The following is a 4,935-nucleotide window of genomic DNA, read 5'->3' as shown; positions in this document are numbered from 1 at the left end:
GTTCGCATTGATTGTGTCCTCCAATAATTGCTCTGTTTTTTTATTTTGAGTGGGAGGGGCTTGTGAATTCTGCTCTCTGTTTGGCTTAAGCGGGAAGGGTTCAGCAATTGCTCTGCTGATAGGCTCTGACAAAAATCTACTGCTTCATCTCATTCCACTGTATAAAAATGTGTTAAAGGGTCATATTCTACACTTCTGTAGCATTTTACTTCATAACCCCCTCTTATACTCATACTCAACGCTCAAAAATAATTTTCTGACCTTTCAAATGAAAGACTCGCTACTGTACCTTTAAGACTTCTATATGTGAAATGAACTGTTATGATTGGTTCGCGTTTATTAGGGCGGAATGGCTGTGACGGTCATATGCTAATGAGCTTGTGATATCATAACAGTCGTAGTGAATGTTACGGATATCTACAGTCCACATCAAACTCTTTTATTTCAAAAGAGAACATTTGGAATGTAGTTCGAGCAGTGATGTCATAAGGGGCGATGATGTCACAAAGGAAGTGACGGAATTCTGCGTTCCGTAAACGGAATGTTCTGCTCTCGTTTCACCACAGGCATCCTGTTTTAAACCTTTCTCTCCGAGAGTTCTGGGTTTTTTTATCCTGCCAAAAGCACAGACTGCCCTCTGAGTAACTAAACTGGACTAAACCACTTTAAACCGCTTTTTTTCTTCTTTCAGCAGAGAACACACTGCCCCGGCTTTCCTTCGCTCAGCGTTTCGCTTAATCACTCCTCGTTAGCTGTGTTCGGACTGGAAAACTAGCATGCTGCTAACTGCGCAGTGTATACTCATAGAGTTTAAAAAGAGTATGTGAAGCGGTGCAATGGTAAACGTTTCAAACAGTAGTGCACTACATTTTTGTCACTATGTTGCATGTGTAATTCAGCAGGCGGTGAGTTTCCGTCGCTGAAATAAATAAAGTTGTTTTGCATGTTTAATCCAATTTTTGTATCCAATCATAGAAAAAGTGTAGTTCACTGGAAATGAAAGGTTCGGTGCATTGCGTTGTGGGATACAGTGGCAAAAAGTTTGACCTTGAACTTTGTGACACTGAACTAATAACTAAATGGAGTTGAGCCGCTGCACTGCTATACGGTAATTGAATTTCGCAACTTTATTTTCCTGTTAATTACTGTGAAGCTGCTTGGAAAACGATCTGTATTGTATATAAATCAGTGGCTCATGCTGAACATTTGCAGAGATTAGTATGCTGGAACGCCATTCTGAACACAGCCACGAGGAAACTGTCGCTCAGCATGTTTCTGATTGGCCACTTGAGTCCAGGTTCCTTCCCCTTTAAATGTGATCTACCTGTTGATTGGTCAGATCCGTCTATCGTCGGGTTTATGAGACGTCTTCCATTAGTGGAGCTGCACCAGCATCTACAAGGGGTGGGGTCAAAGGTCAGGGTCCCGTTAGTGCTATGAAGTGTTAAGGATGATGTCTGCCTGTATTTAGTAGAAGATGTTCTGATTATTGCCATGCTGAAATGATCTTCTGCTGACCTTGTGTTTGCTGATGTTTGCACCTTAATTCTGAACACGTTCATGTTCATTATGTAAAGAGATCTGAATAAAGCATTAAACCTGCCACAGGAGGAAAATATCATTTAAAAATAAAAAAAGATTAAACTCTGGTGTGATTTCAGCTTTCCTTCGTAATCTGAAGCTTGAGGAGGAATAAAGAGTAATGTTCAGAGCTTCTTGTTCTTGATGCTTTAAATGCACATGCTTTTTTTAAACGAGTGGATTCTGATTGCCTGTGAATGTTTTTATCAGTCATCATCTGGAAACAATCCTACTGAGAACGATTCCAACTAAATTATTGAAATTATGACACTCTGAATCTCAGTTATATGTGAGAAAAAGAAGTCAAAATTAGGAGATAAAAAGTATGACATACTAAGTCATTACTGTAAGTAGTAATTATGAAATTAAAAGTTGAAATGATACATTCTAAGTCATAATTTTGACTTTTTCATGTCAGAATTATGGCAAGCGGAAATTGACTCATAATTATGACATACTAAGTCATGAAAACGAGATAAAAAGTTGAAATTATGACACTCAGAATTTCAATAGATCATTAAAAAGTCAAAATTCTGTGATAGAAATGTTTCCGTTTTAATTATGACTTTTTAATGTCATAATTTTGAGTTGTCATAATTTAGATTTTTTTTAAGTTAGAATTTTTATGCAAATATTTAGATCAAAAAGTTGAAATTATGACACTCTGAATGTCAGTTAAATGTGAGAAAAAGAATATGACTAATCGTGAAATTCAGTCAAAATTAGGAGATTAAAAAGTACGACATAACAAATCATTACTGTAAGTAGCAATTATGAAATTAAAAGTTGAAATGATACATTCTAAGTTATAATTTTGACTTTTTCATGTCAGAATTAGGACAAGTGGAAATTGACTCATCATAATTATAACATACTAAGTCATGAAAACGAGATAAAAAGTTGAAATTATGACACTCAGAATTTCAATAGATTGATAGATCAATAAAAAGTCCAAATTTTAAGATAAAATAGTAGAAATTGTTTCTGTTTTAATTATGACTTTTTAATGTCATAATTTTGAGTTGTTATAATTTCGATTATTTTTAAGTTAGAATTTTGATGCAAATATTTAGATTAAAAAGTTTAAATTCAAGGAAGAAGGAGAGATTTTTTAGTCAGACACAAACACATCCGGCTGATTTGATGGTAAAAACAGGCAGTTGTGGTTACCATAGTTATTATAAATATAGTCTCTATGGTTATCTATATATCTATCATTCTATCTGTCTGTCTATCATTCTATCTGTCTGTCTATCTATCATTCTATCTGTCTATCTCTATCTATCTGTCTGTCTATCTATCATTCTATCTGTCTGTCTATCTATCATTCTATCTATCTGTCTGTCTCTATGTCTGTTTGTCTGTCTATCTATCTATCTATCATTCTATCTGTCTGTCTATCTTTCATTCTATAAGTCTGTCTGTTTGTCTGTCTATCTATCTATCATTCTATCTGTCTATCTGTTTGTCTGTCTATCTATCATTCTATCTGTCTATCTGTTTGTCTATCTATCTATCATTCTATCTGTCTGTCTATCTTTCATTCTATAAGTCTGTCTATCTGTCTGTCTATCTATCATTCTATCTGTCTGTCTATCTTTCATTCTATAAGTCTGTCTATCTATCTATCATTCTATCTGTCTGTCTATCTTTCATTCTATAAGTCTGTCTATCTATCTATCATTCTATCTGTCTGTCTATCTTTCATTCTATAAGTCTGTCTGTCTATCTATCATTCTATCTGTCTGTCTATCTTTCATTCTATAAGTCTGTCTATCTATCTATCATTCTATCTGTCTGTCTATCTTTCATTCTATAAGTCTGTCTATCTGTCTGTCTATCTATCATTCTATCTGTCTGTCTATCTTTCATTCTATAAGTCTGTCTATCTATCTATCATTCTATAAGTCTGTCTATCTATCATTCTATCTGTCTGTCTATCTATCATTCTATCTGTCTGTCTATCTATCTATCATTCTATCTGTCTGTCTATCTATCATTCTATCTGTCTATCTATCATTCTATCTGTCTGTCTATCTGTCTGTTTGTCTGTCTATCTTATCATTCTATCTATCTATCTGTCTCTATGTCTGTTTGTCTGTCTATCTATCTATCTATCATTCTATCTGTCTGTCTATCTTTCATTCTATAAGTCTGTCTGTTTGTCTGTCTATCTTATCATTCTATCTATCTATCTGTCTCTATGTCTGTTTGTCTGTCTATCTTATCATTCTATCTATCTATCTGTCTCTATGTCTGTCTATCTATCTATCTATCATTCTATCTGTCTGTCTGTCTATCTATCTATCATTCTATCTGTCTATCTGTTTGTCTGTCTATCATTCTATCTGTCTGTCTATCTGTCTGTTTGTCTGTCTATCTTATCATTCTATCTATCTATCTGTCTCTATGTCTGTCTATCTGTCTGTCTATCTATCTATCTATCATTCTATCTGTCTGTCTATCTATCATTCTATCTGTCTATCTATCTATCATTCTATCTGTCTGTCTATCTGTCTATCTATCTCTCATTCTATCTGTCTGTCTATCTATCATTCTATCTGTTTGTCTGTCTATCTATCATTCTATCTGTTTGTCTGTCTATAATTCTATCTGTCTGTCTATCCATCTATCTATCATTCTCTGTTTGTCTATCTATCTGTTTGTCTGTCTATCTATCTATCTATCATTCTATCTGTCTATCTGTCTGTCTATCTATCATTCTATCTGTCTGTCTATCCGTCTATCTATCTATCATTCTATCTGTCTGTCTATCATTCTATATGTCTGTCTATCTGTCTGTCTGTCTATCATTCTATCTGTCTCTATGTCTGTCTGTCTATCTATTCAATTCAATTCAATTCAAATTTATTTGTATAGCGCTTTTAACAATACACATTGTCTCAAAGCAGCTTTACAGAAAGTGCATTTCGGAAATGTACATAGAAAAATACAGTTAGTTAATCATGTATTAATTTATGGCATAACATATCGCCGGCTTTGAGTCGTCTCTTCACAGGCGTCGAGTCGTCTCTTCACAGGCGTTGGGGCATCTGAAGTCTCCGTGAGAGGCTGGATACAAACTGGAGCTGACGAACGCTATTTACCTCGGGACTAGCGTCCCGAGATAACAGCAGAAAGGCAGATGGGAAATAATTAGCATAGCTGATGTTCATAATGTTAATGCATTCGAACTGATTCAGCAGTAGTATTAAAGGTTAAGCATTAAGTGAATGCTTGGTTAAAGAGATGCGTCTTTAATCTAGTTTTAAACTGGGACAGCGAGTCTGAGTCTCGAACAATATCAGGAAGGCTATTACAGAGTTTAGGAGCTAAATGCGAGAACGCCCTCCC

General features: G+C 35.0%; 1 protein-coding gene across 4 annotated transcripts in view; it reads left to right on the top strand.

Moving 5' to 3' along the window:
• The window catches only part of fgf12b (fibroblast growth factor 12b), a 74,517-nt gene extending 72,869 nt beyond the window's left edge, over nt 1-1,648 (top strand). For all 4 annotated transcript variants that reach the window (XM_077207282.1, XM_077207279.1, XM_077207281.1 and 1 more), the window contains exon 5: nt 1-1,648. This exon is cut by the window's left edge and continues 544 nt beyond it. The gene's annotated coding sequence lies outside the window, so the exon portion shown is untranslated.
• The last annotated feature ends 3,287 nt before the right edge of the window (nt 1,649-4,935 follow it).

This window comes from Siphateles boraxobius, unplaced genomic scaffold (assembly GCF_051911475.1).
Source record: "Siphateles boraxobius isolate OS27281-9 unplaced genomic scaffold, OSU_SipBor_1 6, whole genome shotgun sequence".
In the NCBI taxonomy this organism is placed as follows: Eukaryota; Metazoa; Chordata; class Actinopteri; order Cypriniformes; family Leuciscidae; genus Siphateles; species Siphateles boraxobius.
Note: the sequence above shows the minus strand (reverse complement) of the source record. Positions and strands in the feature narration are given on the sequence as shown.